General features: G+C 46.4%; 1 protein-coding gene across 10 annotated transcripts in view; it reads right to left on the bottom strand.

The window, feature by feature from the left end:
• Positions 1–21,449, bottom strand: part of TP53I11 (tumor protein p53 inducible protein 11) — a 44,311-nt gene extending 22,862 nt beyond the window's left edge. For 2 of the 10 annotated variants that reach the window (XM_040410731.1, XM_040410732.1), the window contains exons 1-2: positions 21,237–21,303; positions 18,238–18,328 (exon numbers count right to left, since the gene is read on the bottom strand). The gene's annotated coding sequence lies outside the window, so the exon portion shown is untranslated. Of the gene's footprint in view, positions 1–4,664; positions 4,811–7,207; positions 7,340–18,237; positions 18,329–18,371; positions 18,448–21,219; positions 21,342–21,422 lie in introns of those variants that run through there. The other 8 variants (XM_040410738.1, XM_040410739.1, XM_040410734.1 and 5 more) reach the window with 8 other exon arrangements.
• Between the last annotated feature and the right edge of the window lie 3,481 nt (positions 21,450–24,930).

The following is a 24,930-nucleotide window of genomic DNA, read 5'->3' on the forward strand; positions in this document are numbered from 1 at the left end:
AAGGAAAATAAAACAAGGAATTACCAAATTATAAACAAAAGGAAGGAAGGTATATGGAAGAAGATAAAGAACTAGATTACTGCCTCAATGAATACTTCTGTTCAGTTTTTACAAAGGAAAATGAAGGAAAAGGACCTCAGTTAGGCAAGAAGACTAATGAATCTTTTGATGCATGTGTCTTTACAGAGGAAGAGGTTCTAAGTCAGCTGTCTAAATCTAATACTAATAAGTCACAGGGGCCTGATGGGATACACCCAAAGCTATTAAAGCTCAGCGGTGAAAGAGCAAAACCATTAACAGATTTATTTAACCAATCACTGGTAACAGGTGTCGTCCCAGAAGATTGGAAATTAGCAAACGTTGTGCCCGATCACAAGAAAGGTAGTAGGGAGGAATCGGGCAACTACAGGCCAGTAAGCCTGACATCAATAGTAGGGAAATTAATGGAAACCATACTTAAGGAGAGGATTGTGGAACATCTAAAATCTCATGGATTGAAAGATGAAAAACAGCATGGGTTTACTTCAGGGAGATCATGTCAAACTAATCTTATTGATTTGATTGGGTGACTAAAATAATCGATGGAGGAGGTGCAGTAGACATCGCTTATCTAGACTTTAGTAAGGCTTTTGATACTGTCCCACATAGAAGGCTTGTCAATAAATTGCAGTCTTTGGGCTTGGACTCCCATATTGTTGAATGGATTAGGCAGTGGCTGAGGGACAGGCAACAGAGGGTTGTAGTCAATGGAGTATATTCAGACCATGGTCTTGTTACCAGTGGGGTACCTCAGGGATCTGTTCTGGGACCCATATTGTTTAATATCTTTATAAGCCAAATTGCAGAAGGCCTCGATGGTAAGGTGTGTCTTTTTGCTGATGACACAAAGATATGTAACAGGGTTGATGTTCCTGGAGGAATACACCAAATGGAAAAGGACTTAGGAAAACTAGAGGAATGGTCAAAAATCTGGCAACTAAAATTTTATGTTGATAAGTGCAAGATAATGCACCTGGGGCGTAAAAACCCAAGAGCAGAATATACAATCAGTGATACAGTCCTAATCTCAGTATCTGAGGAAAGGGATTTAGGGGTCATTATTTCAGAAGACTTAAAGGTAGGCAGACAATGTCATAGAGCAGCAGGAAATGCTATCAGAATGCTGGGGTGTATAGGGAGAGGCATTACCAGTAGACAGAGGGGGGCGCTCATGCCGCTCTACAGAGCACTAGTGAGACCTCATCTGGAGTATTGTGCTCAGTACTGGAGACCATATCTCCTGAAGGATAGCGATACTTTGGAGAGAGTTCAGAGAAGAGCTACTAAACTGGTACATGGATTGCAGGATAAAACTCACCAGGAAAGATTAAAGGACCTTAACATGTATAGCTTGGAAGAAAGACGAGACAGAGGGGAGATGATAGAAACTGCTAAATACATAAAGGGAATCAACAAGGTAAAAGAGGAGAGAATATTTAAAAGAAAAGCTGCTACAAGAGGACATCGTTTTAAATTAGAGGGGCAAAGGTTTAAAAGTAATATCAGGAAGTATTACTTTACTGAGAGAGTAGTGGATGCATGGAATAGCCTTCCTGCAGAAGTGGCAGCTGCAAATACAGTGGAGGAGGTTAAGCATGCATGGGATAGGCATAAGGCCATCCTTCATATAAGATAGGGCCTGGGGCTATCCATAGTATTTAGTATATTGGGCAGACTAGATGGGCCAAATGGTTCTTATCTGCCGACACATTCTATGTTTCTATCTATCAGGCCCAATAATTCCTCTGTTTTAGTAAATACTTATATACCCCAATGGGAAAAATAATTCTGGAGAAGCTCGGGCTTGTGTTATTCTTGGAAAAGTTCCTCCTGGGTGTTAGCATTCCCCTCAACAATAGGGTGTATCCCTACACTGTCAACACTGATGGATGGCATCAGGTATACATCCCATTGGCAAGGGGAATGGTAATGGGGTTCAAAATAGTCCTACATTAGCATGAAGGATAAAGCCGCTTTCAGACGAGCAGGTGTCACGCTCCGGACTCACGTCGCAGCACCCGTTCTGAACTTCCAGCGCCGCCGGGGTCGCATAACATCATAAATCAATATAATGCTATGTAACCCATAGAGGTCTGGAATGTATTGGATAACACTGACAGCATTATGTCACTGTTATCCAATACATTCCAGAACTGTAAGGGTTACCTAGCATTATAAATCAATATAAATCTATGTGACCCCGGCAGCGCTGGAAGTTCAGGATGGGTGCTGCGACGCGAGTCCGCAGGGTGACACCCGCTTGTCTGAAAGCGGCCTAACAGAGGAACAAGGGCAGAGTTTCTTTTTTTTACAGGGAGCACAAGTATTTACTAAAACAGACATATCAGGAATGGTGACAAATGCTATTTAACCCATGAGATTCCTAATCTGTACTTCTGGATTTGAAAAATGGCAGATTATCAGATAGGACTGATTATTGGGTGTTTGTACAAAAGAAAATCAAAGGGGTTGTGCTACATTTTAAACTTATCCCCTAAGCATAGAATAGAGGTCAGCAACCTCCAGCTGTTGTGAAACTACAATTCCCAGCATGCTCCATTCATTTCTATGAGAGTTCTTAGAAAAGCAGAGCCAGTATGCATGCTGGGAGTTGTAGTTTCACAACAGCTGGAGTGCCGGAGGTTGCCTATCCCTGGAATAGAGGAGGTGTCAGATTGTGGATGATTATACGACCGCTGGGACACCCAGCAATCATGACGGGGGAGGAGGGGGCCAAGTCTTCCTCTATGTACGAACCGGGGCTCGAGCATGCGTGTTTTTGCTGTTAAAAAGTACAGCGCTTTCCCTTGTCTCCATACATACGAGGAGACACAAGACCCCAGTTCTCATGATCAGTGTGGGTCCCAGCGGTCATACATGGCACAACCCTTTCAGAAAGTCCATAGAGGGCCCTGGGACCCTCGCACCAGAGCCCCTCCAGTGTTAATCCAGGCATTCTGACGAGGCAAAACCAGCAAGTAGAAATTATCACAAACCCGAGAAATGTAGTCCAAACAATCTGCAAGAAATAACAGACTCTCGCAAGATGACACCTGGTTATTAAATGCGTCCCCCCCATGCACGCCTCAACGCTGCGTCCCCATGGATACAGCATTACACTGTATATGGATACCTTCCTGCAAGCTTCTATATGTAACCTGCATAGCCCATGTCCTATACAACGCATCTACTAGTCATATTACCTACCCCCAACCTGATATTCTTCACTATTGGGTCACTGGTCATTAAAAAGGGGCATAAACTGCAGGATACGTGCCATGACTAAAGCGACTTTCCCCATCCGTACATTGCTGCACCGTTGTGTCCATATATTTAATAAGGGATGGATTTATACAGTTCCCATTCAACTAAATGAAAAAGCTGACTATAGGAAGCTCCCCCTAGTGGTGGCTTCAGGCAGACAGAATTTTATTTATGGCTGTGGGATGGGAATAAAAGGGGTTTGGATCGGTCTCAACTGACGGGACAAAAGGAGACAAGGGAAAAAGTATGGGCTTTTCACAGGCAGGTGAACTACAAGTCCTAGGTATAGTCACTCATCTTACACACCCTAAGATATAAAACGCGCTTCCCAACTTAGATCTACCCATGTGTCAGTTGTCAATGCAGGTATGGAATTAGGCTCATGAATCAGGATGCTCTGGATGATTACAGCTATACACCCCTCCCAGAAAGCAGAGGGAGACACAGCATAAATAAGGGAAGAGATACCCTAACCAGGCCCCTGCAATTGGATGTGTATCTTCTTAGGGGTCTGCAATGGTAACAATAAGGAAGCAGAGGGGGCAATAGCTCCCCGCTTGTAAAATCGCTTACACCCTTCCCCAGTGTCGTAACCTTCACATAACTCTCCATGAGCATGCAGTAATCAGACGCCTGAGCCCTCCGCCATACCTAGAAGATATAGCATATCCTTCCCGAAATTCCTTGGATGTCATTCCTAAAAGGATTTGCACACATCCGTTTTCCCGTTTTAGGATACCTGCACACGGGTGGGGGGTTTCAAAACAGAAAATCCATGATGTTTTTCATGCAGGAGGATTTTTGGCAAGAATTCCGCTCCAGAAATACCAATGCAGAACCCCCCCCCCCCATTGATTTCAATAGAAAATTCACATGTTAAACCACAGCACTCTTTTTCCCTGCTTTAGTGTCCATTCCATCCAGAATTTCTATTAAAAATAAGCAGGACTGAAAATGTTATATATATATATATATATATATATATAGTATATCTTTGGCGCCATCTTGAAAATCACGCCGCAAAAACCGTGGACGCATGAGCTGCTGTGCGGCAACCCACTGAAAACGACAGGAGGGGGTTTCAGAGCAGATGTGGATGATTTTCAGCACAGAATCTGCGGTGAAACCTGTTCCCAAAATTATCTGATCACGCAATCCCACCGCCAGCACGTAATCACCAGCCGCCATCAGCGGGATCGTCGCCCTGGGAGTTGATTGTCTGCTTTTTGCAAAACAACAAAAGTAATCATCTCAAATCAAGACGATAAACGTCACAAAACCTCTAGTTTCTAAGTGGGGAAGAAAGGCAATTCCTGAAAAATTAAAACTTCTGCATTCAAATTTTTGCATCAATTCCTCACCATTTTCAAAATCTCTGCTTGCCATCAGTGAATAGGAACATTCTTGTTTACACCCAGAGGCTTAAAACCTGTTTTAATCCTGTGCAGCTGAGATGAGATATCAGACGAGCGCTGATACAGTGTAATAAAACCAGCAGCCGTGTCATCTGCAAACAAAGGTGCAGTTTGTTACAAAGTGAAGATTCTGGATTAAAGGCAGATTTACACGCTCCGAGCAGTAGCTTCCTTCCCGACAACTGGCCGCTCCTGCAGTGGGGGTCAAGGGCTGCATGCAGCTGTCCCCTCCGCAGTATGAATATGAGCGAACTGCGATCGATCTCATACAGCTGCATTGCTTGCTGGCAGCAGATCGCTCATTCATCGGGTGATCGGATGCACCCTTAGCCCTCTTTCACACGAGCGTGTCCAGATAAGGTCCGGATGCGTTGCGGCAAACCCGCGCGGGTAGGTACCCAATTGCAGTCAGTTTTGACTGCGATCGCGTTCCGTTGTTCAGTTTTTATCGCGCGGGTGCAATGTGTTTTGCACGCGCGTGATAAAAAACTGAATGTGGTACCCAGACCCGAACTTCTTCATAGAAGTTCAGGTTTGGGTTAGGTGTTGTGTAGATTGTATTATTTCCCCTTATAACATGGTTTTAAAGGGAAAATGATAGCATTCTGAATACAGAATGCATAGTACAATAAGGCTGGAGGGGTTAAAAAAAAAAAAAAAAATTAAAAACTCACCTTAATCCACTTGTTCGCGCAGTCGGCCTCTCTTCTGTCTTCATCTGTGAGGAAAAGGACCTTTGATGACGTCACCGCGCTCATCACATGGTCCATCACATGATCTTTTACCATGGTGATGGATCATGTAATGGACCATGTGACGAGCGCAGTGACGTCATCAAAAGTCCTTTTCCTCACAGATGAAGACAGAAAAAATGCCGGCTGCGCGAACAAGTGGATTAAGGCGAGTTAAATTTTTTTTTTTTTTTTTTTTTTTTTTTTTTTTTAACCCCTCCAGCCCTATTGTACTATGCATTCTGTATTCAGAATGCTATTATTTTCCCTTATAACCATGTCATAAGGGGAAATAATAATGTTGGGGCTCCATCCTGATAGTCTTCTAGCAACTGTGCGTGAAAATCGCACCGCATCTGCATTTGCTTGCGGATGCTTGCGATTTTCACGCACCCCAATTTACTTCTATGGGGCACAAAACGCACAAAATGTGCACAGCCCCATAGAAATGAATAGGTCCGGATTCAGTGCGGGTACAATGCGTTCACTTCACGCATTGCACCCGTGCGATAAAAACTGAACGGAACGCAATCGCAGTCAAAACTGACTGAAATTGCGTACCTACTCGCGCGGGTTTGCCGCAATGCACCGGGACGCATCCGGACACGCTCGTGTGAAAGAGGCCTTAGACAGGCAGATTATTGGGAACGTTCGTAGGAAGGTTTATCCCCAATAATCTGCCCAACAATTGGGCAGTGTAAACCCGCCATAAGGATTGCCTCCACTGCTGCAATGTAATAAGCCTTCAGCTGTATGAGCAAGGCTATGTCAGGATAGGTTTTCACCTTCTAGATCAGGCATGCCCAACTTGCGGACCTCCAGCTGTTGCAAAACTACAATTCCCAGCATGCCTGGACAGCGTACAGCTATCAGTGCATGTTGGAAATTGTAGTTTTGCAACAGCTGGAGGGCCGCAGGTTGGGCATCCCTGCTCTAAATGTTTATTGTAATGTTTTCATTCACTGACAGAAAGCTAAAATCTTGTGGGGGGGGGGGATAAAAAAACATTTTTTATAATCTGTAGCCCTTTTCCCTTATACAATAAACAGGTTTTGGCTAAAAGGACATCCTCACAACACCACATGCACCTCGAATGTCCCCTCTGGTTCTGTGTATAGCCAGAAGCATGGCTGAACTTCTGTAAGTGGTTCCTCACTGTCTATGACCAGACTGGATGACAAATTCTGGATGCCAGGTGGCTAATGTGCCCGGTTACCCACAGTTGACATCTCCAGGCCACTGGTACGTTCTACAAGTCCACATCACCATCCTCATCTAGGTCTTCTTCCCAGGCAATTACCAGGAAGGTGATGCGGACAACCATTTGGGATCCACAGAATGTCACTGGAAGAACGGGTGCAAGAATCTTCACTCATGGATGACACAAATATAATGGAGTTATCCAAGATGAAGGGGACGTCCACTCTGGACAAAATTAGGATGAATGGCAATAATAAAGGGGAAGAGACCACAGAGCTGCCTGCACCTAAAATGCAAACCCTATGAGAAGGTTTCTCTGCCAAAGTAGACAATCCCTCGAATTGGGATTGATAAGAGTGCTCAATTTCATCCATGACCGCCAATCCTTCCCAAACCAGCATCTAAAAACCCTCATCAAGTGTCTTTATCTTGGAGAATTCAAGCACCAAGGAAAATGTGCTGAGGGCTACACGACAACCCCCTCCTCCCGCTGACACTGAGCCGTCACTGCCTTCTGCCAGCACAAACCCCACAATTTGCACACATTGTGCTACTCACATAAAATACGAGTCCTTGGCAGACGCAACGCCTCACCAATTCCTTCCTCGCAAAAACATTGGCTCACACTTAAGCAGAGACATACGCAACACAGGGAGCAGATATACACAAACAGCTCTGCAGAACTCCAGTGCCCCCTCCTAGCAAACACTGCGATACAGGGGAGACGGGCGCTGCAGGGAAGGATTCATACAGGGGACAGGATTTCCTCCGGCTCCAGGGGCCCCTACAATGCAGCTTTCAGCTTGTTTTTCCACATTCTGCATGTGTGCTCTGGCTAGCAAAAGCTGCAGCAGAGCTGAGTTTGTCATTTAGCACAATGATATCACATTGTGCTTTTAATAAAGGAAGCCTACTACCTACATGGTAAATCAGAGGGGTTAAACTGTGAATCACATTTACGAAAGAGTCTAACGTACACAGATGTAGCAGAGCTATATTTGGTGATGCCGCCTTGGTTGCACACTTTTATCTGCAGTCCTATAGAGCTCATATGCCTCATGGCTGAGGGTTTGTTACAATTGTATCCACTAGATTTCTTTCTTTTTGGGATAAATACAGCACCTTTTCGGATAGTTACAATGTATCAGTGCAGCTAATGTATACTGTGTAGCTCACAATTTAGGCTGGATACAATTGTAGCAAACCTCCAGCAGGAAGTACTTTTACGATCTCGCAAATGGTAAAGAACTGGAACAAAGTATATTAGAAAGTGGCAGAAGTTTTGTGATGGAATGGAATATTCTAATCAAGTCACTAGAGACATGACCGAGTACCTGACACTTATGGTTCTCTAGGGACCTTACAGGAGGACCAGCAGTAGCATTTCTCACCTGTTACATATCCTTCCACCAGTGAGCGTTACATCAATATAAAATGGATGAATCTGACATCACCCTGGGCAGCTGCACATCACTATTGTGCAGGATGTGGAATGAGAGCAGTCATAAGGTGACACCAATTAGGGATGTGACAAAGTGCAGAAGGGAGGATTAATGTTATCACTTAATCCAATCTGCTGTCTACAAAGTGCGAGGCCTCAGAAATAGAAAGTGGCTACTATTGCCCTCTGCTTGTCCGTGAAAATATTGACGTGCAGGTTAAGGAATAAGGAATCCACATTTGTATATTAGAGAATTGCATAAATTACAATTCCTTGGTGCACATTACTATAATTACTGTAAAAAGTGAGGAGATCTTGATCTCCTAAAATATATCCTGTACTATACTCCAGAGCTGCACTCACTATTCTGCTGGTGGAGTCACTGTGCACATACATTACTTATCCTGTACTGATCCTGTGTTATATCCTGTATTATACTCCAGAGCTGCACTCACTATTCTGCTGGTGCAGTCACTGTGTACATACATTACTTATCCTGTACTGATCCTGAGTTACATCCTGTATTATACTCCAGAGCTGCACTCACTATTCTGCTGGTGCAGTCACTGTGTACATACATTACTTATCCTGTACTGATCCTGAGTTACATCCTGTATTATACTCCAGAGCTGCACTCACTATTCTGCTGGTGCAGTCACTGTGTACATACATTACTCATCCTGTACTGATCCTGAGTTACATCCTGTATTATACTCCAGAGCTGCACTCACTATTCTGCTGGTGGAGTCACTGTGTACATACATTACATTACTTATCCTGTACTGACTCCAAAGACATACTGATAGGGACCTTAGATTGTGAGCCCCATTGGGGACAGTTGGATGCTGATGTCTGTAAAGCGCTGCGGAATATAGTAGCGCTATATAAAATGCATTAAATAAATAAATCCTGAGTTACATCCTGTATTATACTCCAGAGCTGCACTCACTATTCTGCTGGTGCAGTCACTGTGTACATACATTACTTATCCTGTACTGTTCTGGAGTTACATCCTGTATTATACTTCAGAGCTGCACTCACTATTGCATACTTTATTCCTCCGAGCATTCCCTGCTGGTTCAGCGTAGGGAAAGTAATTAGCATTCTGGGAAGTGTTTATTTTACCGCAAGATACTGTACAATAATCTGATGCAGGAAATTAACTAACCCGCGGCTTTATATGAACTCCGGTACAACCATCTTGTTGACCGTTTACAACAGCAGAATTATGAAAGCAGCACTGGAGTAGTATTAAAAATAATAGAGGCTTAATAGAAGTTGTGTCATGATTCCACTGCAGGTCGTCATTTATGGCAGCCTGTATTTCAGTGATCTGCAGTCAGACTGGTATAAAACAGCTCGCACCCACTGAGGTGCCATTTTATGGAACGATTAGGCTCCTGTCATAGTGCTTTCCCTTATTAAGATGCCAACGTCAATATCGTGCCAGTCGTCTATGTACTTACGCCATCCCATATAAGCCCTGATGCATGTAATGTGCTCATGACACGTGTTTATAGCCAACGTGAGAAGGTTACCTGCGGTCGTCAGCTACACGTATGCCGCCCCTCCCCCGTACACCAGTACATAACAAACCGCACTTCCAGGAAACCAGCTCAAAACCTTCATTCACAAGTACGACAACCAGCTCAGCACAGCTTCCCTTTAACCCACAAAAAAAAAAAAAAAAAGTATTTTCTAAAGCAAAAAATGATGCTGAGAGTTGTAGTTTCACCACAGGTCGGAGACCTCTGCCATACACCATATGTAGCACACATGGGTCCTCTACCCCTCGCCCTTCTCAGGCAATATTTGCATATAGATATAGTTTGTGTGCACTATGCAGAACATTTTCAAGATCTCTGCTAGCTGTTACCATATAGAAACCTTTAACGTTCAGAGCCCAAAGTGTGCTACACTGTATCCGTGTGGGTAATGAGAGAAATGTGACGTTCAGCTGACAGTGGATTGTCTGCGTCTGTATAACTAGAATGCTCTGGCAGCTACAGGTTGTCAGGGCATGTTGAGAGTTGTAGTTTTGAACCAGCTGGAGAGCCACAGGTTGGAGCTCATTGGCTTACACTGATACATTATTTATTTTGAATCCCGTCGTCTGACAGCTCATATGTAGCTCTCATCTCTGATCTCCTAACCTCAAACACTCATATAGCTCAGTTTTTATGAGTTTTATTATTAAGTATTTATGAGGTCAGAAGGTCAGAGATAAGAGCTACACATGAGCCATCAGACAACAGGATTCAAAGGAAAAAAGAAAAGTGTCATCTTGCAATCAGACTAATATTTAACCCCCTGATCTCAAAAACAGCTGAAGATTTTTTTAATAAAGATCAATTGAAAACATTATTTTTAGCCCAAAATGAGTAAAATGCAATTATAAAAAATAAATCCACGGACACCCCTTCTCGTGTCTTGGCGAATAGAAGCATAACTAAGCCAATGAACACAATGGGGGTCATCAGATTCCAACTTTCATTTTTCAAAAGAGCTCTGAAGAATGGAAGGTGGAATCTGATTGGTTGATATGGGCAGCTAAGGCTACTTTCACACTAGCGCTTCTACTTTCCGGTATTGAGATCTGTCATAGGGTCTCAATACCGGAGAAAAACACTTCCGATTTGTCCCCATTCATTATCATTGAGGACAGAACGGAGCACTCCAAAATGCATTCTGTTCGGTTGCATCCCCATCGCGGACAGAATAACGCTGCAAGCTGCGTTTTTTTTTTTCCGTCCTGGGATGTGGAGCAAAACGGATCAGTTTTATCGGACAATAGAAAACGGATCCGTCCCCCATTGGACTTTCAATGAAGTTCATGACGGATCCGTCTTGGCAATGTTAAAGATAATACAACCGGATCCATTCATAACGGATGCAGATGGTTGTATCATCAGTAACGGACGCGTTTTTGCTGAACCCTGCCGGATCCAGAAAAAACACTAGTGTGAAAGTAGCCTTAGCCAGTTCTACGTTACACCAGTTTTGATAAAATGCCCCCGAAAGGGTTTGTATATAACCCCCAACATATTAAAACTCATGGGATGGAAAAGTGGCGCAGCTGCCCCTAGCAACCAATCAAACTGCTTGTTATATTTTTACAAGGGCCTCTGAAAAATGAGAACTGGAATCTGATTCGTCGTTATGGGCAACAACATCACTTTCTACCCTCCTCGGGTGAACATGGCGCTCTGACCCCTTCACTCCTCGCTTTCCGGAATTTAATTCTACACGAGATCTGTCGCCATCACACTTGGCTGGCTGACGAGTCTGCACTAGACCGTCAGCGTTCTGCCTCTCCGTAGGGGACACCGAGTGGCGGACTGGAGACAATTTCCCTGTCACAGGGACTGGGTTATTTCTTTGATTCAAAGATCATCTTCTGTATGAGGGAACTGCTTAAATAACAATCACCCAACATCAGGGAATCTGTCTGAATGGAATATAGTCTTCGTTGCCCATAGCAACCAATCACAAGGCAGCTTTCATTTTTTTAGAGCACCACAAGAAATGAGAGCTGCGCTGTGATTGGTTGACTTCACATTTTCTTCCTTTCTCGTATCTGCTTCTCTGGAAAAGCTGGGTGGTCAATACAGCCACTAATATGGACCAAACTGGTTGTCGCCCATCTTGTCTCGGTCCCTGACTGTAAAATACGTCCAGTTAAAACTAGTTCTGGTTTAGAAACCAATGTAAACCTTGGCAAGTGTAGGTGACGAGCGACAATTAGCGGTAATCCATATGCGGTTACAATCTGTACGGGCATGGACACGCCACAAAACCGTGAACACCCACTTCTGGGCCAGGTTTACATAGACCTAGCCCCAGACACCCCAAACCAGCCGTGAACACCCACTTCTGGGCAGGGTTTACATAGACCCCACCTAGGTGCACCCCAAACCAGCTGTGAACACCCACTTCTGGGCACAGTTTACATGAATCTTGTCCCGGACACCCCAAATCAGTTGTAAACAGACACTTCTGGGGAGGGTTTACATAAACGCCACCCACATCCCGGGAAAGATACATTTTTGTGGATTGGCTCTGAAATTTGGAGAAATTACCATCAAATTCACGAAGGTGTGGATAACGGGATTTTCAGTTTGACCAAAGTGGATTTATCCCTTCTCAATGCACGCGATCCAATCGCTGAATTTTCCATGCAGTTTCTGTGCAGAGTGAGGTCAAGAACTGATGCTGCGGAGCACGGGGGTAGCAGCCGACACACGGTGGATATTATATTCGTGGTGGGGAAAAAATAAAAAATTCACTAGTGCAGGGATCAGCAACCTTCAGCACCCCAGCTGCCGTGAAACTACAACTCCCAGCAGGCAAACAGTCTCAGCTGCTCTTTTAACTCCCACAGAAGTGAATGAAGCATTCTGGGAGTTGTAGTTGGTTGCTGATCCCTGCAATTGTGTATGAGCTGCTTGTCTGGATTTCCCGAAATCCAAGTGAAAATTTCGCCATTTGGTTTTTATTGTGGGGAACCTCATGTAATAATCCGGAGAATGCCCACTACTCTGAAGGACCCAACCCTACCAGGCGTCACACTGACAGTGGGCGGCGTGTAATGCTTCATTTCCACTTTGGAGGCGCTGCAGGGAGATAAAACACTAGGTTACCATCAGATTACAGTTTATCATCAGGGGGGGCAGCACGTCAGGAGCTGTACCACCCAGCTTTCCCAGAAACAGAACAGAGCCAGGAATTGACTTTTACAGAACTCTGCATAAATGTTAATGAAATACACGAGCAGAGACGCCAACTACACTTCTGCGCCGAGAAGATGAGCGCTATTAACCATGGAGAGCGACAGAAGCCCGGGAGTCACTACCAGCTCCTCAGAGTAGAATTCCAAGAATTTTATTAAACCATATTTCTTCAACTGCAAGACTCTGAACACTATTCATTAAGGAGGCCTCTTCCAACCCCCCCCCCCCCCCTTCCCCAGAGAAGCAGAATTATCAATACTTCATTATTCCATTGAAATCTGGCATTTTTCCAGCCCGCACTTCAATAACGCTCTTTTTCAGACAGTTGCCTCACAAATTCACTTCGCAATTCCAACTTCCTGTTTTTTCCCTGCAGCCCTGGGCTAAGCTAAACCGAGCGAGACCGACAGCCCAGAGATCTCACAGAGAATAAGAAGCCAGCGAGAACAGGTTACGGATCAGGATGGGAAAAAAATAATAAAATGCTAAGTTCTGTTTCATGAATATAAAGACAGAACTGCAGTATAGACTGACACTCACCGGTCATTGACAGACAGGCAAAGGAAAGAGGATGCAACTATGTAAAAATAATGGAGATTTATAGGTCATACGGGGTCTATGGGCGATGCTCCCTATGGACAGAGGCTGCACTAATTTTAGAGAAAATGGGGTATAGGGCAAAGACAGTGGGGTCCCGTAACTACAGACAGTATTAGTATTGTGAAACACATGCAGTCATTTATATTCACAGGATGCTGCCATCACGTTTTCTGAAAGCCAAGCTGTCAATCACCCCGTGTTCCCTCCCACAACAAGCTGCTCCGCAGTGTAAACATTGGGGCAACTACAGGAAGTGCATGTTTTGTACAGTTAACTTTCTATTACAGTAGAGTGCTATAGAGTGCTTACAAAAAGAGTGCTTGCAAAGAGACAGTCCCATGATTGCAAAGAGACAGTCCCAGACTGCGTAAGGGCTGGGTTTATTGTAACGGTTACGAAAACGGCATATTCTGGGCGTTTGTTGTCTAGAATGGGAGTGGCTTAAACACTCTGCGATTTAAAGAATGAGACAACCCCTTTTCAGAAAGCAGAAGATAATCATGGCTCCCACTCCTGGCACCCCCGGCCAAAATACAAGGAGTGGCTCTTATACAGAAGATCCACAAAAGACTCCTAAAGAACCAGCTCCGACAAATCCGACCAGTTTTTCATGACATGAAAAAGTATTAAAGAGGCTGGTGAGAATTAGAAAACCTGGCTGTTTTCATCCCAAAACAGCGCCACTCCTGCACACAGGTCGTATTGGGTACTGCAGCTTGACTCCATTGAGGTGACCTGAGCAGAGCTGCAGTACCTGCTGTGGACAGGTGTGGTGCTGTATAGCGGCAGTGCAGCTGGTGAAGAATAGAGGGGGAGGGGGATCTGAAACGATAGCAGTGCACGCAAAGGCTTGATTGTCACCTGCAAAACAACTGAGGAGTTCCCACAACTGCTGCTGGCAGACCCTGCGCAGGACTGGACATCCTCCTAGCAAAGCGTGAGATCCTGGGTACTGCCATTAATAAACACACAAGACAAGGTGCAGATGCTGCTGTCCAGCTTCATCTTAAAGGGGCTTCCAAGAATATATATTGCATTGCGGCTGCGCGCACGGACGCCATCCGTGTTTTGCGCACCCGAAAAACACACCACGGTCGTGTGCATGAGGCCTAAACTGCAGCCTGTTTCCAAGAGAATTCCGTATGTAGCTTTAGATGTGAGTGGAGTACATCAGTGCAAGACTGTAAAACGCTGGTCATTAGTCCAGTAGTTTGTACGCCAGGCCCCGGCTGCCTGAGGTTTGTGACTCCTACAGGTCTCTCACCCCCCATCCCCCCCCCCCCCCCCCCCGCCCCCAAACCAGCCAAGGCTCAAAGACACTGTAATAAGCCGTATGGATTACAGGTCAGGAAAGCAGAGGCTGCAGATCTTAGTCAAGAGGGACCACTAAGAACGACACCACAGGATCTCTTCACACCACCAAAGCTGCGATAAAGCATTTTCTCCTATAATTGGAAAGGATTAGGTAATAGCCCGCTCCGTCATGTCATTTTACTAGGAAATCTGGTTGACACAGGAACAGGATGTCTCACAATCCGGACACGTTTCCAGCCTCTGGAAGTAAAACGAGAAGGTTTCTATCCCCTGACAGCAAGCAGAGATCTTTAACACAACGAGGAATGGATACACAAAGTATATTATTAAGTTGCAGAACTTTTCGCTACATTACTGTAACAGTAAAATGGCAGGACTGATGCCAGGGCTATGAAGAAGGCTACTACTCCCATCAGAGCTGCTGCGTGAAGACGCAGATGAGATAAATACGGATCTCTGTGTCTGTGTGTGCACCGAGGTGGCAGGATGATTATTGACGCCGGTCACACTCCCATCCATTGACATCTTATTGTTCACTCAACCCTACAGACGTGACGATCGCGCTCAGTGGTCAGTCAATCTGCCTCTCTAAGTACTCCCAAATCTGCTTTGCACTCCTACTTCCTTCCAGTCTTCCCAGTGCCAGCTTTTCATTTCCAGTTCACTTGGGGTTCCTCGGCATAGCTTACATTTCTAATCATCTTCTTCCCAAGGTCCCATTCTCAGGTTCTCCAAATACCAGGCTTCCCTACCCTCCTGGGCATGCTCCTTTTCCCTACCCTCCTGGGCATGCTCCTTTTCCCTACCCTCCTGGGCATGCTCCTTTTCCCTACCCTCCTGGGCATGCTCCTTTTCCCTACCCTCCTGGGCATGCTCCTTTTCCCTACCCTCCTGGGCATGCTCCTTTTCCCTACCCTCCTGGGCATGCTCCTTTTCCCTACCCTCCTGGGCATGCTCCTTTTCCCTACCCTCCTGGGCATGCTCCTTTTCCCTACCCTCCTGGGCATGCTCCTCCCTACCCTCCTGGGCATGCTCCTCCCTACCCTCCTCCGTCCAGTATTTAGTGACAAGACTCCCAGAACTAAAATGTCCACATTCTTGGGTCCTCTCTTTGCAGCAGCATTTCCAGTCACAGGTTCCTTGACATCTTTACTGGGTTCTCTTCTTGTAGCAGTGCTACCATCCCAGTGCCAGTGGAGAGGTTCCCAGTTTCCATGGGTCCTCTCACATTTCCAGTTGTCCAAATTCCCAATGCTGCACCCAGTATCCCCCCCAAGATCCAGCATTCCGCTTATCACCAGCCATGGTTTCTCACTCAACGTCAGCAACTCATTCCAATCTACCAATGGCAGTATGTACTAAAGTTTGGCACGGTGGCATTGATCAGATGGCACAAAGCAGAGGTCTTGACATTCATGGATTTTCACCCAATACCAGCGATCCAGTCCCAGACCCAATGGGGTCTATCAATACCAATCTCTAAGGCCAGAACTCCGCAGCATACATCTCCTGCACCCAGTCTCTCTGGTGTCTTATGCCCATGCCAGCATTCACTTACCAATCTATAGCCAGTTATACCCCATGCCCGGCAGTAGCTCTGCCACAGATTCCCCACTTACCCCCCTCACCCAGCTCTCTGTAGACAGGATGTCTAGAAGATGTGTGCTGGCTAGGTATAGCAGAGCGCAGCGGAAGCTGTGGGATTGAAGACATTCTGAATTAAGAAAAGCGCGTGGGGTGATATTATTCTGCACCTGGCATTCTGCTCACTGTTAACCCTTCCATCTACCACAACACTATTATCAATAAACTCATACCGGGACAATGGCAGCTGTTCTTACCACAATCAAAAAGTCAGAGACAGCAGAGCCGAGGATGGCCCCTGGATCAGTCGCAGCTTTTCTTGGATTCTCAGCTGCTCTCAGACACGTTGCATTAGGTACAGATGTAGCAGAGCGGAGTTTGTCGTGCATTATTTAGCATTTTACATAGGATTGCTGGTCACAATACACAAGCAATGCTGAGCCCAGGAAAAGCCATATTCAGCTCTGCTACATCCAGCCTATAAAAGCTAAGGTCAAGCAGTGTCTGACATCACAGCCTTGATCAGATGGCACAAAGAGCAGAGCTGGTGACCTGGCATCCAAGGTCTATCATTAATGAGGTCCTACAGCCAAAACTCATTGGATGTGCAACAGTGCTTATACTATGGCTACAACACGAAGTTGCCTTTTAGCAATGCAAACCCTTATCCTGTGTGATCCAGTGATCCACTGGCAGCAGGCAGCCTACATAGGATAGGATAGATTATAGAAGCGACGCTGCATCTTCTAGTAGGAATCACAGGTGGTCTCTCAGGCACCATTACAATAGATTTCACACAACAGCGGCTCCAAAAGCCCCAAGGGAAACCTCAACAGTAAGAGGCAACACTGCACAGCCTTAATGTTAGCAATTCATGCTTAAAATATGTAGCGGACTTCCTGCGCTTGTTGTCAGTGAATGGAAGCATTTTGTTCTGACCATGCTTAACCGATACAAAAGAACAGTTTGTTACATTGTATCAGAGCTCTTTCATATGCATCTGCGTCAGTTGCCACTGGAAGCCTGTCCTGCCTTGGCAACCTGACCACCAGCCCTCCTGGCGGGCTATGTGACCGAGCTTGTAGCTAGAACTATCCATTCACTTTTTAATGGCAATTTGGAAGTGAAAATGTATCATCCTGATGTACATCAAACATGTGAACTGATCCCATGGGAAAGACCATGATTACACTCAACCACCATGAGACCCCCATGAAAAGCCTATGATAATGTTGGCAGCCCCCCTATCATGACGCCACTGCTGTAACAAATGAATTAACCAATGAAAGTCCCAAGGCGCTCGGGTATTATTATTGGGCATGGATTATGCAAACCAAAACCAGACATAAGGAGGTTCCAATCCCCCCCCGAGTTAGCCCTGAGAAAGAACAATGACAAAGCCAATAAACTGAATATAAATCCTTGAAATTTCCTCTTCTGTCAAATCTATTCAGCCACTGCAGCTTTTAAAGAGGTTGTCATCCAGCTTTATTAGACCCCAGAATGGTAAATACGCAGCGATACATCAAAATGTTTCATGTATCATAGATTTGCCATTCTGGAAACCAGAGAAGCTGGGTGATGTCTCCTCAAAGCTGTACTGGTAGTCACCCACCTTTCCCAGGCTCCTGAAAATAGCATCTGTGCAATAATACATCCCACATTAAATATATTACTACCTAGCAGGGATCTGGAGAAGCTGGGTAATGCCCCGCCGAGCTATCCTATGGGTAGTCATAGGCTCCTGAATATGCCAGGTCTACAATAATACACCTCACATTACATATATATTTATCTATCCATGCAGGAATCTGGAGAAGCTGGGTAATGCCCCCTCGGAGTTACCCTATTGGTCTTTACTCGTGCCCCTAATAATGGCAGCTCTGCAGTAATACATCACACATTAAATATATCAATACCTATCCATGCAGGAATCTGGAAAAGCTGGGTGATGTCCCTTTGGAGTTGTCAAATCAGCTCTGTTGGTTGTCACTCAGCTTTCTCAGGCTCCTGGAAATGACAAATGTGCAATAATATATTCCAGATTACTAACCGTGCAGGATCATGGAGAAGAGGAGTAATGCCCCTCACAGCTACCCTACTGGTTGTCACTCAGCTTTCTCAGACTCCTGCAATGATACATCCCACAGTCAATATAGAACTGCCTATTTATGCAGCAATCTGGGAAAGCTTGGTGAAGGCCACTGGTTGTCCCACAGCTTCCCCAGAGGCAGCAGACAGGGCACTAAATATCTATGCAGAATATTAGGTAAACAGATACAACATAATAAAAGTATTTGGTAAATATTGGGGGGGGGGGGGATAAACATCCAAAAACAAATTTGGGCATAGCTCAAAATAACCCGAGACCCTCAGGAGTCGCTATGACCAAGGTCTATGGGAGAATGTCACTCCCACTTCATGAAAAATCCTGAAAACAAGTTATTTTCTTAAGCCCTGGGGTACAAGGCAGAACTGTACCGAAAACATACAGAGTCCCTCAGAACTGGCAGGGAGAATATTTTCCCCCGGACATCTGAAGAGACGAGGTTAGAGGTCGATAACAGTCCCTTCGCCATAGATGCAATTGCTGGAGACTTACACTGACATACAGGAGCCTGGCGGATGGAGGTTTATCCCTGGCAGATGTTTGTGGCAGAGCCAAAGAGAAAACTGGGTTAACCACTTCACAACAACATACAGATGTAGCAGAGTCCAATCTGTCAATGTGACGAATAATAACTTGGCTTTCGTTCGACATGCACTACATTACACAGAGTTGTAGCTCAGGACAAACAAGCAGTACATCCAAAAAGAATACAACACGTTCAGCACTGCTACATCTATACAATCTATAGTAAACTTGACTGTCAACAGTAGCATCCTTCGTAAAGATTTATACCGCTGCTATATCTTTATGTCGGCATGATGCATTTATCCCGTAATTAATTTCCACAATTAACCTTGATTAGTCGTCTTCATCATAAATCAGATTCCAAAGGGTCTTGGGGAAAAGTAATGTAAATTTATGTATTATATGTAACTAGATGCTACACCACAGTCAGATAGAGAGATAAAGGGGGGCACCATAGCGAGAGAGAGAGAGGAGAGATAAGGGGCACTCAGAGAGAGAGACGGAAATAAAGGGGGGCACCATAGCCAGAGAAAGAGAGATAAAGGGGGGCGCCACAGCGAGAAAGAGCAAGGGAGATAAAAGTGGGGCATCACAACCAGAATGGGAGAAAAAGAGAAAAAAAAAGGGGGACCACAGGCAGAAAGGAGGTAAAAGGGGGCACCATAGCCAGTAAGAGGAAAGGGGGCACCACCAGCCTCTACAGATAAACAGCATAATGGGGGCACTTAAGCCTGCGACAGAGAATAGGAGCACAGCATAACCAAAACAGAGAATGGGGATAAAGTGGGCACACAGAGACATACCACCATACACAGAGACTGATGGGCAGACAGATCAGGTACAAACACAGCTGTGCCACGTCCAGAGACAGGGGCGCAGCACCCTTCATACATTCAGTTGCACACAGACATGGGTGCTGGGCACAGCACCGAGCTGCACACACCCAGTTAGCAGGAGGGGGTGCGAGACCAAGCTGAAGATGCAACCAGGGAAGGGGGTGACCGAGCTGCATAAAACCAGAAGACACTGATCCAAGTAGCTCTCGTTATGGGGCGCATCGACCAGATGTATACAGTAATTGGGATTTGGGATTATGTAGCTAAACAAGCACCCACAAATTCTTTGCCGTGAGAAGATTGGCAGACACCCACACCCAGGTGTGCGGGTCGGTGGAGTAATACCACGCCAAAATGGTTAAGAAAAAAGAAATCTCCTGCCCAAATCACATACAGTTCTGTCATAACGGCCAAGCGCTTATATCCAGTATGAGGGCTGCAGTAGACAGCTACGAAGAAAGTGGGGTACAGCACATACACAGATATGGGGAGTCACCACCCACACAGACAGAGAGAGGGGTGCAGCACCCACACAGACAGAGAGGGGTGCAGCACCCACACAGAGAGAGAGAACAAGAGGGGTGCAGCACCCACACAGTCGGGAGCAGAAAGCAGACAGAGGGGTTTAGAACCCAGTCTCAAAGAAGCACGTGCACGGCCCAAGTCAGAAAGGGGGCAACATCCAGGTACAGTCTCTCTCACACACACACACAGAGTGGGGTGCAGTCTCTCACACACACACACACACACACACACACAGAGTGGGGTGCAGTCTCTCACACACACACACACACACACACAGAGTGGGGTGCAGTCTCTCACACACACACACACACACACACACAGAGTGGGGTGCAGTCTCTCACACACACACACACACAGAGTGGGGTGCAGTCTCTCACACACACACAGAGTGGGGTGCAGTCTCTCACACACACACAGAGTGGGGTGCAGTCTCTCTCACACACACATAGTGGGGTGCAGTCTCTCTCACACACACATAGTGGGGTGCAGTCTCTCTCACACACACATAGTGGGGTGCAGTCTCTCTCACACACACATAGTGGGGTGCAGTCTCTCACACACACATAGTGGGGTGCAGTCTCTCACACACACATAGTGGGGTGCAGTCTCTCACACACACATAGTGGGGTGCAGTCTCTCACACACACATAGTGGGGTGCAGTCTCTCACACACACATAGTGGGGTGCAGTCACACACATAGTGGGGTGCAGTCACACACACATAGTGGGGTGCAGTCTCTCACACACAGTGGGGTGCAGTCTCTCACACACACATAGTGGGGTGCAGTCCCTCACACACATAGTGGGGTGCAGTCCCTCACACACACATAGTGGGGTGCAGTCCCTCACACACACACCGGGGTGCAGTGCCTCACACACACACCGGGGTGCAGTCTCTCACACACCGGGGCCCCGCACTCACTAGCAGCCGTCACCTGCTCCCCCGGTCGCTGCTCGCTCTCCCCGAGACTCCCGGCTCTCCGCTCCGAACCACAACATACTGGAGCGCCTCACCGTAATCACCGGCACAGGCGCACTCATTACCGTAATGTACCGCCCAGCGCGCACTCCGCGCCCTCCCACACAGCTCCGGCCCGCGCCCACTCACCTCACGGGACACCCACTCCCCGAGACCGTGACAGCGGCTGGCCGAGAAGTTTCTGCTTCTTCCCGAGAACTTTCCTCATTCTATATATGCGGGAAGAGTAACCGCAGCCCTCCCATCACCTGCCTGGACAATCCCTTTAAAACCTCCACCGACAACTTTCTGTTCCTGGGAAAGCTGGGTGACAACCAGTATGGTCGCCATTATGTCCATGGCGATTGTCATACAGCTTTCCTTGACGCCTGAATGATAACCCATAATGTGCCATGGTAACTGGGCAGCCCTGCCATGGTATAAAGCTGGGTCTTTATATATAAATATTATATAGGCGTCTCTGGGAAAGCTGGGTGACCACCACAACAGTGCAGCATGACGGGTGACACAGGGGTAGTCACCCAGCTTTTCTAGTACACTCAGTGGCCGACCTGCTATGTGGTATTACAAGGGCCCTAAGGGGCCCCAACCACATATGGCAGAGCCCTGATACAGATTTTGCATTGGGCCCCAGTTACCCCCTTCCATTACTATGCAGCTTGCCATTCAGGATTCTGGGAAAGCTGGGTGACCGCTACAAGTCTATCTATGGTCTGGGCTCAGAACTGTTCACTATCCTGTAACCAGGGGCAACGGGAAACAATGTAACAGCCTCGCCACATTGTTTCACATGTCCTCAGAAATGTGCATTAGGCCTGGACATCGGTGCCCGCGGGCAGTGCCAGCTTTCTGCATGGCTTAGTGCATTATGCCGCATTATTCCAACCCATTCATCCTCCCCTAAAATTCTGCAGGACCTAGGGGTCCATTAGACCGTAATGGGCACAGCAGGACCCCCCCACCCCACCCCCCCAGCACCATTCATCCCTCAGGGGACAAGTCCTCATGTGAACAATGGGAATGCTCTGTTCCTGGAAAAGCTGGGTGACAAATAATGGCCCTTTTACCCTCCCATAAGGGTTATTACTCACCTTTCCCTCATTAGTTACAACCCTGCTCCAGAATCACAGGCAGATTTCCCATTCTGGACTCTGGGAAAGCAGAGTGACAGACCCAAATTGACTGCATAGATTTTTCATGGGCATTAGATTATTTTCTATACATGTGAAGGATACAGTCACTCACATGGAGGGTCCTGGCAGTCCTGCCCACAGCAGCCCTATGTAAGGGACACGCTGCCAGTTTACTGCTTCTGCAAACATTCCCTCCCAGTCAGGTTCACACAGCATATACAGGGCAGAAATAATACAGCACAGGTGGTCTGAGTTCTGATGTCTGTGACCCACTAACCAATAGATACAGAATTGTGAAGAAGAAACACAGATCCCCCATAACAGTGTCACCCACAGATCCCCCCATATCAGTGTCATCAACAGATCCCCCCATAAGTGTCATCCACAGATCCCCATAACAGTGCATCATCCACTGATTCCCCATAACAGTGCGTCATCCACAGATCCCCCATAACAGTGTCATCCACAGATCCCCCATAATAGTGTCATCCACAGATCCCCCATAACAGTGCGTCATCCACAGATCCCCCATAACAGTACGTCATCCACAGATCCCCCATAACTGTGTGTCATCCACAGATCCCCTCCATAACAGTGTCATCCACAGATCCCCCATAACAGTGTGTCATCCACAGATCCTCCATAACAGTGTCATCCACAGATCCCCCATAACAGTGTCATCCACAAATCCCCATAACAGTGTCATCCACAGATCCCCCATAATAGTGTCATCCACAGATCCCCCATAATAGTGTCATCCACAGATCCCCCATAGCAGTGTGTCATCCACAGATCCCCCATAACAGTGTGTCATCCACAGATCCCCCATAACAGTGTGTCATCCACAGATCCTCCATAACAGTGTGTCATCCACAGATCCCCCATAACAGTTCGTCATCCACAGATCCTCCATAACAGTGTCATCCACAGATCCTCCATAACATTGCGTCATCCACAGATCCCCCATAACAGTGTGTCATCCACAGATCCCCCATAACAGTGTGTCATCCACAGATCCCCCATAACAGTGTGTCATCCACAGATCCTCCATAACAATGTGTCATCCATAGATCCTCCATAACAGTGTCATCCACAGATCCCCATAACAGTGTCATCCACAGATCCCCCATAACAGTGTCATCCACAGATCCCACATAACAGTGTGTCATCCACAGATCCCACATAACAGTGTCATCCACAGATCCCCCATAACAGTGCGTCATCCACAGATCCCCCATAACAGTGTCATCCACAGATCCCCATAACAGTGTCATCCACAGATCCCACATAACAGTGTCATCCACAGATCCACCATAACAGTGCGTCATCCACAGATCCCCCATAACAGTGCGTCATCCACAGATTCCCCATAACAGTGTGTCATCCACAGATCCTCCATAACAGTGTGTCATCCACAGATCCCCCATAACAGTGTCATCCACAGATCCTCCATAACAGTGTCATCCACAGATCCCCCATAACAGTGTCATCCACAAATCCCCCATAACAGTGTCATCCACAGATCCCCCATAACAGTGTCATCCACAGATCCCCCATAACAGTGTGTCATCCACAGATCCCACATAACAGTGTCATCCACAGATCCCCCATAACAGTGTCATCCACAGATCCCCCATAACAGTGTCATCCACAGATCCTACATAACAGTGTCATCCACAGATCCCCATAACAATGCGTCATCCACAGATCCCCCATAACAGTGTGTCATCCACAGATCCCCATAACAGTGTGTCATCCACAGATCCTCCATAACAATGTGTCATCCACAGATCCCCCATAACAGTGCGTCATCCATAGATCCTCCATAACAGTGTCATCCACAGATCCCCCATAACAGTGTCATCCACAGATCCCACATAAAAGTGTGTCATCCACAGATCCCACATGACAGTGTCATCCACAGATCCCCCATAACAGTGCGTCATCCACAGATCCCCCATAACAGTGTGTCATCCACAGATCCCCCATAACAGTGTCATCCACACATCCCCCATAACAGTGTCATCCACAGATCCCACATAACAGTGTCATCCACAGATCCCACATAACAGTGCGTCATCCACAGATCCCCTATAACAGTGTCATCCACAGATCCCACATAACAGTGCGTCATCCACAGATCCCCCATAACAGTGTGTCATTTTATCATTTAACTTAGATAGTCACAGTGTTTCCATAACAGATCCAGTCATAGCTTTTATATAACAGACACATTCACTGATCCCCCCAGTAGCCGGGCACCATAGCTGCCACAATGCTATCATAAATGTCTCTGCAGCAGAGTGCCCCCATAACAAAGCAAGCCAGTAAAGGGAGATTCATTCCTTTGCTCCATCCCCTCCTTGTGTCTCCTGCACATTTGGAACCTTTACTCCTATGTGGAGACCCCAGCTGTATCTCTCCCCTGTACCTCATGCACCTATCTGTAGATGAGATGCAGACATGAGCGGAGGAGAGCACAGAGCCCCTCTCCGCACGACAGT

The sequence above is a fragment of the Bufo bufo genome, chromosome 10, assembly GCF_905171765.1.
Source record: "Bufo bufo chromosome 10, aBufBuf1.1, whole genome shotgun sequence".
Taxonomy (NCBI): domain Eukaryota; kingdom Metazoa; phylum Chordata; class Amphibia; order Anura; family Bufonidae; genus Bufo; species Bufo bufo.